Source organism: Oncorhynchus masou, chromosome 12, assembly GCF_036934945.1.
Source record: "Oncorhynchus masou masou isolate Uvic2021 chromosome 12, UVic_Omas_1.1, whole genome shotgun sequence".
NCBI lineage: Eukaryota > Metazoa > Chordata > Actinopteri > Salmoniformes > Salmonidae > Oncorhynchus > Oncorhynchus masou.
In genome coordinates, this window is record NC_088223.1 from 34064571 (window position 1) to 34078379 (window position 13809).

General features: G+C 38.1%; 1 pseudogene; it reads left to right on the forward strand.

Annotated features, from left to right (window-relative positions):
• Positions 1–928: 928 nt before the first annotated feature.
• LOC135549299 (perforin-1-like) lies at positions 929–12704 on the forward strand (annotated as a pseudogene).
• The last annotated feature ends 1105 nt before the right edge of the window (positions 12705–13809 follow it).

Below are 13809 nucleotides of genomic sequence, written 5' to 3' on the forward strand. Positions count from 1 at the left end.
CGTGGTAAAGCAAATTGACTAGTTTGATTTAAAAATGTTGATAGACCTTCAATCATTTTGACTTGAAATAGGAGATGTGTAGTAGCTACACTACCGTATTCTTCATGCACACAACAAATAATGGAAACACTTAGCTACACTGCTAACCTCATGTGATATGTCAACTTTTACATTACGAACATGTGCTCCTGTAACACAAAATGCACAGATGGGACATCATCAAATGTAAGAGGATGCATATATTTTCAAAACATTGCATATTTCAAAATGCTGGATGTGGCCTAGACTATAGGTCTACAGTATCATCACACCATTCGCTAATCATCAGTCGAGCCCTACGATAAACATATTTTTGCCCCCTCAGTTTTTAAGCTTGCCCTCCTCCACCTTCCCCTCAGCAACCAGTTCAGTTTCCATCTCTGGCCTTTGTGGCTGAAGTGGTTTATTTTGCAACATTAAGGAGAAGCCAGTGCAATATCCATGCATTCTGAAGTCACTGACACCCACAGGGCTACACTGCTGCCCAAAATGTCTCACGAAGCGCTCTGTATCAGTAATGGTGGCTGTAGTGAGGGTAAAGTGTGAGAAGATTGTGTGTGAGTGACTCAAAGGAAGATGTGTTAGATTTAAATAATTACAGAGCAAGAACATCATTGAAGATATTACTGTCCAAGTAAAATGAAACTACGTCTTTCAACCATATGAAATCATCCTTAAATATTTTTTACTTGAAACAGAACCATATTTGGCATAATCAAACTCCTAAAACTCTTTGTTTTTGCATTCTAATGCTAAAACCACCAACTGACTTGTCACCCAATTACAACAGGAGAATGTGCTTTTTTTTTGCATTGAAATTTGGGGTTTGCCACGAAATAGTCTGTGAAAATGACCAGCGAAAAAAACTCAAGCTTCCCAGCAGTGTATTTAAAGGCTCTTCTCTCTCATCCAGTATAGAATCAAGAAACAACTCTCTTCGTTTTACATCTCCAAGAGAAAGAGCACATGGTATGATATGAAGTCTCAATTTTTATACATGTTATCTTTTGATCTCTAGTCATAAAACCTGAAGGACAACAATTCTTCATACAGATCTTAAGGTATATTGTCCTATTTCTTAAAACTTTATTTCATGTGCACTGTACTGTAATTGATAAATACGTAGTGCTTGGAACAGCAATACATTTCACTGATCAAATGGATTAGTACAACACATTTACTCATAAATTACCATTACAAGCTCACTACAGTGTGTCACTACAGTGTGTGGTGGCAGGTAGCCTAGCGGTTAAGAGCATTGAGCCACTGACCGAAAGGTTGCTGTTTCAAATCCCAGAGCTGACGCTGACTAGGTGAACATTCTGCTGATGTGCTCTTGAGCAAAGCACTCAATCCTAATTGTGCTGGATAAAAGTGTCGGTGAAATGATTTTGATTACTTCTACTTTTTTCTATTAAGAGGGTGATGAAGGAGCTGTGTCTACTTCTACTGATCTGCTGGGCAGGCACACTCCAGTGCCTGGCAGGGAGTTTGAGGGGAAAGATTCCTGGCAAGCCACAGGAATGTGAGCAGGCCGAGTTTGTCCCTGGTTACAAACTGGCAGGGGAAGGTTTCGACATTGTGAAGATGCAGCGAAAAGGTTCTTATGTGATCGACATGGAAAATTGGGAGCGGGAGGGAGACACTTGTGAGTTAGCTGTCAATTTCTAAACAGAAGCTTCCAGCAGCCATGGCAAACTGGAGAGCCCTCACCGACTGCAAGCGGGAGGTCTCAAGCAGCATCTATGAATCCAGTGAGTCCCTCATCAATACCACAACTTCAGCCGTGACCAACAACTGGAAACTTGGCCTGGACCTTGAGATTCCTGAAGTAAAGTTCAAGACAATCATTGGAGGGACAGATTCCAGAGAAGCAACATATGCCATTGCAAAGTCGAAGCAGGACAGATACAGTTTCACCAGGCATGAAGTCCATTGTAGCATCTACAGGTGATGCGCTCAACTTCAGTGACTAAACTAAAAGATTCTTAAAGAGGCTGTAATATGAGGCTAATATAATGCTTTTCTTCAATATTGTGTATCCATTGCATGATCAGTTCACATATAATGCCATCACATGCTTACCAATTGCGTTTAACTTAACTGCTATTACAGACTAAAATACAACCGATTATTGTTAAATGTTAACCAAACCATTGTCACTTTTTTCCTCAGATATAGCCTGGTCAAAGATCCTCCTCTTCACAAACAATTTCTGAATTCGATGAAGAAGCTCCCCACTGTTTATGACCTCAAGTCTAAGCCGGCCTATAGAAGCCTGATAGACACATACGACACTCATTTCACCTCTCAAGTCAACCTGGGAGGGAAAGTGAGCGCTGTAACTTCCATCAAGTCTTGTCAGGCGACTATGAACGGAGTGACAGTCACTGCAGTGAAGGACTGTCTCGATGTCGAGGCCTCCTTGTCATATCAATTCAGAGCTAGTTTGACCGCCGAGCTTCACTACTGTAATGAACTAAAGAAGAAACTTGGCACCAACCAAAGTTTCAGCAGCATGTTCAGTCACCGCCACTCGGAAATGAAAGGAGGGGTACGAAATGGAGGCGACCTGCTGTTCTCAGGTGCAATGGACGCAAACGCCTACAAAGAATGGCTGGAGTCCTTGAAAACAATCCCTGACGTGTTGCACTACTTCCTTAAGCCCCTTCACTTCCTGTTGAAGTGGACATCCTGCTCAACCTGGGCTGAAGAAAGCAGTGGAGAACATCCTTGAAATCACCATGATCAAGAAATGCTCAAAGTACTGTCAGATAGGTACGAGGTCCAGCAAATATAGGTACATATAGGCCTAGGGTTACATATAGACATTACATATAGGCCTAGGGTTACATATAGACATTACATATAGGCCTAAGGTTACATATATACACTACATATAGGTCTAGGGTTACATATAGACACTACATATAGGCCTAGGGTTACATATAGACACTACATATAGGCCTAGGGTTACATATAGACACTACATATAGACCTAGGGTTACATATAGACAGTACATATAGGCCTAGGGTTACATATAGACAGTACATATAGGCCTAAGGTTACATATAGACATTACATATAGAGGCCTAAGGTTACATATAGACACTACATATAGGCCTAGGGTTACATATAGACACTACATATAGGCCTAGGGATACATATAGACACTACATATAGGCCTAGGGTTACATATAGACATTACATATAGGCCTAAGGTTACATATAGACAGTACATATAGGCCTAGGGTTACATATAGACACTACATATAGGCTAAGGTAACATATAGACACTACACATAGGCCTAGGGTTACATAAAGACATTACATATAGGCCTAAGGTTACATATAGACACTACATATAGGCCTAGGGTTACATATAGACACTACATATAGGCCTAAGGTTACATATAGACACTACATATAGGCCTAAGGTTACATATAGACATTACATATAGGCCTAAGGTTACATGTAGACATTACATAAAGGCCTAGGGTTACATGTAGACACTACATATAGGCCTAGGGTTACATATAGACACTACATATAGACACTACATATAGGCCTAAGGTTACATATAGACACTACATATAGGCCTAGGGTTACATATAGACACTACATATAGGCCTAGGGTTACATATAGACACTACATATAGGCCTAAGGTTACATATAGACATTACATATAGAGCTAAGGTTACATATAGACACTACATATAGGCCTAGGGTTACATATAGACACTACATATAGGCCTAGGGTTACATATAGACACTACATATAGGCCTAGGGTTACATATAGACACTACATATAGGCCTAGGGTTACATATAGACACTACATATAGGCCTAGGGTTACATATAGACACTACATATAGGCCATATAGGCCTAGGGTTACATATAGACACTAAGTAGAGGACTAGGGTTACATAGACACTACATATAGGCATAAGGTAACATATAGACACTACATATAGGCCTAAGGTTACATATAGACATTACATATAGAGCTAAGGTTACATATAGACACTACATATAGGCCTAGGGTTACATATAGACATTACATATAGGCCTAGGGTTACATATAGACATTACATGAAGGCCTAGGGTTACATATAGACAGTACATATAGGCCTAGGGTTACATATAGACATTACATATAGGCCTAGGGTTACATATAGACACTACATATAGGCCTAGGGTTACATATAGACATTACATATAGGCCTAGGGTTACATGTAGACATTACATATAGGCCTAAGGTTACATATAGACATTACATATAGGCCTAGGGTTACATATAGACATTACATATAGGCCTAAGGTTACATATAAACACTACATATAGGCCTAGGGTTACATATAGACACTACATATAGGCCTAGGGTTACATATAGACACTACTTATAGGCCTAGGGTTACATATAGACACTACTTATAGGCCTAGGGTTACATATAGACACTACATATTGGCCTAGGGTTACATAAAGACATTACATATAGGCCTAGGGTTACATATAGACGTTACATATAGGCCTAAGGTTACATACAGACATTACATATAGGCCTAGGGTTACATATAGACACTACATATAGGCCTAAGGTTACATATAGACACTACATATAGGCCTAAGGTTACATATAGACACTACATATAGGCCTAGGGTTACATATAGACACTACATATAGGCCTAGGGTTACATATAGACACTACATATAGGCCTAGGGTTACATATAGACACTACATATAGGCCTAGGGTTACATACAGACATTACATATAGGCCTAGGGTTACATACAGACACTACATAGAGGCCTAGGGTTACATATAGACACTACATAGAGGCCTAGGGTTACATAGACACTACATTTAGGCATAAAGTAACATATAGACACTACATATAGGCCTAAGGTTACATATAGACATTACATATAGAGCTAAGGTTACATATAGACACTATATATAGGCCTAAGGTTACATATAGACACTACATATAGGCCTAGGGTTACATACAGACATTACATATAGGCCTAGGGTTACATATAGACATTACATATAGGCCTAGGGTTACATATAGACATTACATATAGGCCTAGGGTTACATATAGACATTACATATAGGCCTAAGGTTACATATAAACACTACATATAGGCCTAGGGTTACATATAGACACTACATATAGGCCTAGGGTTACATATAGACACTACATATAGGCCTAGGGTTACATATAGACACTACTTATAGGCATAAGGTAACATATAGACACTACATATAGGCCTAGGGTTACATATAGACACTACTTATAGGCCTAGGGTTACATATAGACACTACATATAGGCCTAGGGTTACATATATACATTACATATAGGCCTAGGGTTACATATAGACGTTACATATAGGCCTAGGGTTACATATAGACAGTACATATAGGCCTAAGGTTACATATAGACACTACATATAGGCCTAAGGTTACATATAGACACTACATATAGGCCTAGGGTTACATATAGACACTACATATAGGCCTAGGGTTACATATAGACACTACATATAGGCCTAGGGTTACATATAGACACTACATAGAGGCCTAGGGTTACATAGACACTACATTTAGGCATAAAGTAACATATAGACACTACATATAGGCCTAAGGTTACATATAGACATTACATATAGAGCTAAGGTTACATATAGACACTACATATAGGCCTAGGGTTACATATAGACACTACATATAGGCCTAGGGTTACATACAGACATTACATATAGGCCTAGGGTTACATATAGACATTACATATAGGCCTAGGGTTACATATAGACATTACATGAAGGCCTAGGGTTACATATAGACAGTACATATAGGCCTAGGTTTACATATAGACACTACATAGGCCTAGACACCTAGGGTTACATATAGACATTACATATAGGCCTAGGGTTACATATAGACATTACATATAGGCCTAAGGTTACATATAAACACTACATATAGGCCTAGGGTTACATATAGACACTACATATAGGCCTAGGGTTACATATAGACATTACATATAGGCCTAAGGTTACATATAGACATTACATATAGGCCTAGGGTTACATGTAGACACTACATATAGGCCTAGGGTTACATATAGACACTACATATAGACACTACATATAGGCCTAAGGTTACATATAGACAATACATATAGGCCTAGGTTTACATATAGACACTACATATAGGCCTAAGGTTACATATAGACATTACATAAAGGCCTAGGGTTACATATAGACATTACATATAGGCCTAGGGTTACATATAGACACTACATATAGGCCTAGGGTTACATATAGACATTACATATAGGCCTAGGGTTACATGTAGACATTACATATAGGCCTAAGGTTACATATAAACACTACATATAGGCCTAGGGTTACATATAGACACTACATATAGGCCTAGGGTTACACATAGACATTACATATAGGCCTAGGGTTACATATAGACACTACATATAGGCCTAGGGTTACATATAGACACTACATATAGGCCTAGGGTTACATATAGACACTACTTATAGGCCTAGGGTTACATATAGACACTACATATAGGCCTAGGGTTACATATAGACATTACATATAGGCCTAGGGTTACATATAGACATTACATATAGGCCTAGGGTTACATATAGACATTACATATAGGCCTAGGGTTACATATAGACATTACATAAAGGCCTAGGGTTACATATAGACAGTACATATAGGCCTAGGGTTACATATAGACACTACAAATAGGCCTAGGGTTACATACAGACACAACATATAGGCCTAAGTTTACATATAGACACTACATATAGGCCTAGGGTTACAAATAGACATTACATATAGGCCTAGGGTTACATGTAGACACTACATATAGGCCTAGGGTTACATATAGACACTACATATAGGCCTAGGAATACACATAGACATTACATATAGGCCTAAGGTTACATATAGACACTACATATAGGCCTAGGGTTACATATAGACACTACATATAGGCCTAGGGTTACATATAGACACTACTATAGGCCTAGGGTTACATATAGACACTACACACTATAGACATATAGGCCTAGGGTTACATATAGACATTACATATAGGCCTAGGGTTACATATAGACATTACATATAGGCCTAGGTTACATATATACACTACATATAGGCCTAGGGTTACATATAGACATTACATATAGGCCTAGAGGTTACATATAGACACTACATATAGGCCTAGGGTTACATATAGACATTACATATAGGCCTAAGGTTACATATAGACACTACATATAGGCCTAGGGTTACATATAGGCCTAAGGTTACATATAGACACTACATATAGGCCTAGGGTTACATATAGACACTACATATAGGCCTAGGGTTACATATAGACACTACATATAGGCCTAGGGTTACATATAGACACTACATATAGGCCTAGGGTTACATATAGACATTACATATAGGCCTAAGGTTACATATATACACTACATATAGGCCAAGGGTTACATATAGACATTACATATAGGCCTAGGGTTACACATATACATTACATATAGGCCTAGGTTACATATATACACTACATATAGGCCTAGGGTTACATACAGACATTACATATAGGCCTAAGTTTACATATAGACACTACATATAGGCCTAGGGTTACACATAGACATTACATATAGGCCTAAGGTTACCTATAGACACTACTTATAGGCCTAGGGTTACATATAGACACTACTTATAGGCCTAGGGTTACATATAGACACTACTTATAGGCCTAGGGTTACATATAGACACTACTTATAGGCCTAGGGTTACATATAGACACTACATATAGGCCTAGGGTTACATATATACATTACATATAGGCCTAGGGTTACATATAGACGTTACATATAGGCCTAGGGTTACATATAGACACTACATATAGGCCTAAGGTTACATATAGACACTACATATAGGCCTAAGGTTACATATAGACACTACATATAGGCCTAAGGCTACCTATAGACACTACATATAGGCCTAGGGTTACATATAGACACTACATATAGGCCTAGGGTTACATATAGACACTACAAATAGGCCTAGGGTTACATACAGACACAACATATAGGCCTAAGTTTACATATAGACACTACATATAGGCCTAGGGTTACATATAGACACTACATAGAGGCCTAGGGTTACATATAGACACTACATAGAGGCCTAGGGTTACATAGACACTACATTTAGGCATAAAGTAACATATAGACACTACATATAGGCCTAAGGTTACATATAGACATTACATATAGAGCTAAGGTTACATATAGACACTATATATAGGCCTAAGGTTACATATAGACACTACATATAGGCCTAGGGTTACATACAGACATTACATATAGGCCTAGGGTTACATATAGACACTACATATAGGCCTAAGGTTACATATAGACATTACATATAGGCCTAGGGTTACATATAGACATTACATATAGGCCTAAGGTTACATATAAACACTACATATAGGCCTAGGGTTACATATACACACTACATATAGGCCTAGGGTTACATAGACATTACATATAGGCCTAAGGTTACATATAGACACTACATATAGGCCTAGGGTTACATATAGACACTACTTATAGGCCTAGGGTTACATATAGACACTACATATAGGCCTAGGGTTACATATAGGCCTAGGGTTACATATACATTACATATAGGCCTAGGGTTACATATAGACGTTACATATAGGCCTAGGGTTACATATAGACAGTACATATAGGCCTAAGGGACATATAGACACTACATATAGGCATAAGGTTACATATAGACACTACATATAGGCCTAAGGTTACATATAGACACTACATATAGGCCTACGGTTACATATAGACACTACATATAGGCCTAGGGTTACATATAGACACTACATAGAGGCCTAGGGTTACATAGACACTACATTTAGGCATAAAGTAACATATAGACACTACATATAGGCCTAAGGTTACATATAGACATTACATATAGAGCTAAGGTTACATATAGACACTATATATAGGCCTAAGGTTACATATAGACACTACATATAGGCCTAGGGTTACATACAGACATTACATATAGGCCTAGGGTTACATATAGACACTACATATAGGCCTAGGGTTACATATAGACACTACATATAGGCCTAGGGTTACATACAGACATTACATATAGGCCTAGGGTTACATATAGACACTACATAGAGGCCTAGGGTTACATATAGACACTACATAGAGGCCTAGGGTTACAAATAGACATTACATATAGGCCTAGGGTTACATGTAGACATTACATATAGGCCTAAGGTTACATATAGACATTACATATAGGCCTAGGGTTACATATAGACACTACATATAGGCCTAGGGTTACATATAGACATTACATATAGAGCTAAGGTTACATATAGACACTACATATAGGCCTAGGGTTACATATAGACACTACATATAGGCCTAGGGTTACATATAGACACAACATATAGACACTACATATAGGCCTAGGGTTACATGTAGACATTACATATAGGCCTAGGGTTACATATAGACATTACATAAAGGCCTAGGGTTACATATAGACATTACATAAAGGCCTAGGGTTACATATAGACATTACATATAGGCCTAGGGTTACATATAGACACTACATATAGGCCTAGGGTTACATATAGACATTACATATAGGCCTAGGGTTACATGTAGACATTACATATAGGCCTAAGGTTACATATAAACATTACATATAGGCCTAGGGTTACATATAGACATTACATATAGGCCTAGGGTTACACATAGACACTACATATAGGCCTAAGGTTACATATAGACACTACATATAGGCCTAGGGTTACATATAGACACTACATATAGGCCTAGGGTTACATATAGACACTACATATAGGCCTAGGGTTACATATAGACACTACATATAGGCCTAGGGTTACATATAGACATTACATATAGGCCTAGGGTTACATATAGACATTACATATAGGCCTAGGGTTACATATAGACATTACATATAGGCCTAGGGTTACATATAGACATTACATGAAGGCCTAGGGTTACATATAGACAGTACATATAGGCCTAGGGTTACATATAGACACTACAAATAGGCCTAGGGTTACATACAGACACAACATATAGGCCTAAGTTTACATATAGACACTACATATAGGCCTAGGGTTACAAATAGACATTACATATAGGCCTAGGGTTACATGTAGACATTACATATAGGCCTAAGGTTACATATAGACATTACATATAGGCCTAGGGTTACATATAGACATTACATATAGGCCTAAGGTTACATATAGACACTACATATAGGCCTAGGGTTACATATAGACACTACATATAGGCCTAGGGTTACATATAGACACTACTTATAGGCCTAGGGTTACATATAGACACTACATATAGGCCTAGGGTTACATAAAGACATTACATAAAGGCCTAGGGTTACATATAGATATTACATATAGGCCTAGTGTTACATATATACACTACATATAGGCCTAGGTTTACATATAGACATTACATATAGGCCTAGGTTACATATAGACACTACATATAGGCCTAGGGTTACATATAGACATTACATATAGGCCTAAGGTTACATATAGACACTACATATAGGCCTAGGGTTACACATAGACATTACATATAGGCCTAAGGTTACATATAGACACTACATATAGGCCTGGGGTTACATATAGACACTACATATAGGGCTAGGGTTACATATAGACACTACATATAGGCCTAGGGTTACATACAGACACAACATATAGGCCTAGGTTTACACATAGACATTACATATAGGCCTAAGGTTACATATAGACACTACATATAGGCCAAGGGTTACATATAGACATTACATATAGGCCTAGGGTTACACATATACATTACATATAGGCCTAAGGTTACATATATACACTACATATAGGCCTAGGGTTACATACAGACACAACATATAGGCCTAAGTTTACATATAGACACTACATATAGGCCTAGGGTTACATATAGACACTACATATAGGCCTAGGGTTACATATAGACATTAGATATAGTTCTAGGGTTACACATATACATTACATATAGGCCTAAGGTTACATATAGACACTACATATAGGCCTAGGGTTACCTATAGACACTCCATATAGGCCTAGGGTTACATATAGACATTACATAAAGGCCTAGGGTTACATATAGACATTACATATAGTTCTAGGGTTACACATATACATTACATATAGGCCTAAGGTTACATATAGACACTACATATAGGCCTAGGGTTACCTATAGACACTACATATAGGCCTAGGGTTACATATAGACACTCCATATAGGCCTAGGGTTACATATAGACATTACATAAAGGCCTAGGGTTACATATAGACAGTACATATAGTCCTAGGGTTACATATAGACACTACATATAGGCCTAGGGTTACATACAGACACAACATATAGGCCTAAGTGGTGGAATAAAACAGAAGCTTCCAGCAGCCATGGCAAACTGGAGAGCCCTCACCGACTGCAAGCGGGAGGTCTCAAGCAGCATCTATGAATCCAGTGAGTCCCTCATCAATACCACAACTTCAGCCGTGACCAACAACTGGAAACTTGGAGAGCAAAGGGACTATACGGGGACATTTCAACCGAAACGGATGGTTTTGTTGAGATCTCATATGATAAACAAGTCAAACTCACTGAGGTGATCAAAGACGACGACAATCCCGTTTGGCCAGAGAGCTTTGAATTCGGACCCATCCATAGCAAATTTGCCACCAAACTCACTTTCAAGGTGTATGACACAGACATAGTTGTTTGGAACAAAGATGTCCTGGGTGAATGTTCCTTTGATCTGCGTAGAGGAAATGTGAGTGACGTCTGTGTGTTTAAATATGGCACATTCTTCTTCTCCTACACAGTGCAATGTGCTCCCAGCCTTGGAGGCTCACGCTGTGAAGAGTACATCCCCTCTCCTATGAGCGCCTCCCTGGCAAAAGTCTTCCACTCCAGAAATGGCATGCTGGCTGGGGAGAATTGGCGACTTGAGTTGGGCAGGAATCACACCAATGATGCGGTTGACAAGGTTGGCTTAAAGAGATGTCATGGTGAATAAGGCATGAGGTGAGCGACGAGTTGGTGACTGCTTCGCATTGCATAGTTCAGCATTTCAGATGGTCCCTTTGGCCACAGGCAGGATCATGGTTAGATGATTCATGTGAAATTAAACTAGAGTGAAATGTGTCATGTGTTTCTGTTCAATCTGTAACATTGATAGTATGAGGAATTGCTTTGCACTGGTTTCTTTTTTGCATGAAAGCACTGAGAAAGACAAAATATAATGTTTTAGCTTTTTATTTGTTCAAAGTATAATATAATTATAATTGCATTAGATTTGCTTTACAATTTTGACGTGACAGATATTGTGAAAATGTTTTTAGCAGCTCATCTTGTATTAGTTGTATCATCTTGTACCAAAATATCATTCCCAATAATTACATCTAAGGCTTTTGCTATAGATTGTTTGTTATCATGCTGAGCTTATCAGATATTAAAAACAATGAAAGATGTGGATATGTAAGTCATGACATGACATGACAAACCAGCCTTGCTAGATATATATATATATATTTTAAGGTATCTCTAACCACTAGAATGTCATGGTATTTTTTTGAAAATAGTGTAACTACCCAGAATGCAAATTATACCGTGACATTTGGGGTCCATATGCGAGCATCTGACCGCAAAAGTATAAAACAAAAAAAGTATTAAACGTGCTCATTTTACTAATCTCATATGTATATACTGTATTATATTCTACTGTATTTTAGTCAATGCCACTCCGACATCCTAACATTGATATATTTCTTAATTCCATTCTTTTACTTTTAGATATGTGAGTATTGTTGTGTATTGTTAGATACTAGTGCACTGTTTGAGCTAAGAACACAAGCATTTCGCTACACCCCCAATAAAATCTGCTAAAAATGTGTATGTGACCAATACAGTTTGTTTTGATTTGATATCACGGTCGCAAGGCAAATGAATTAACAGGTTATAGAGCAAACAACGCAATTATCCCAGCACATAGATAGTAACAATGGCTTTTTGTGGGAAGGGTGGGGATTGGCTTACCCAGTGATTTTACTTGACATACCGCTACTGATTGGCCTAGTAGTAAATATGTAATTCACAGATATTTTAAAATTACATTTTCATTTGGCATGAACACATCCAGGGAACCGTGTCTCTACAGTCACAATGCACACTGTTAATTTTCTACAAGCTTAGGAATGTACAGCACATCTGAGCTGTTATTGGGTTAGGAAACACAAGTCAGGATAAGGGAGGAAAGGCAATAAATAGGCCATGGTGGTGAAGTAATTGCAATATAGCAATTAAACACTGGAATACTGGAATTTGCACACTTGGCATAATCTAAACCACCTTCATGAGGTAGTCACCTGGGAATGCATTTCAATGAATGTTTTTTGGGGCGACCGACCAAATTCACATTGAAATGTGAGTTATAGATCTGTCACTCTCATTGAAAGCAAGTCTAAGAAGAGGGATATCTGGTCTATGTGCTTTATTTCTATGCTTCCTGTGCTTACATTTCACTTTGCGTCTTTTACTTTCGGTTTTGTACACCAGCTTCAAACAAGGTGAAAATACAATATTTTTGGTT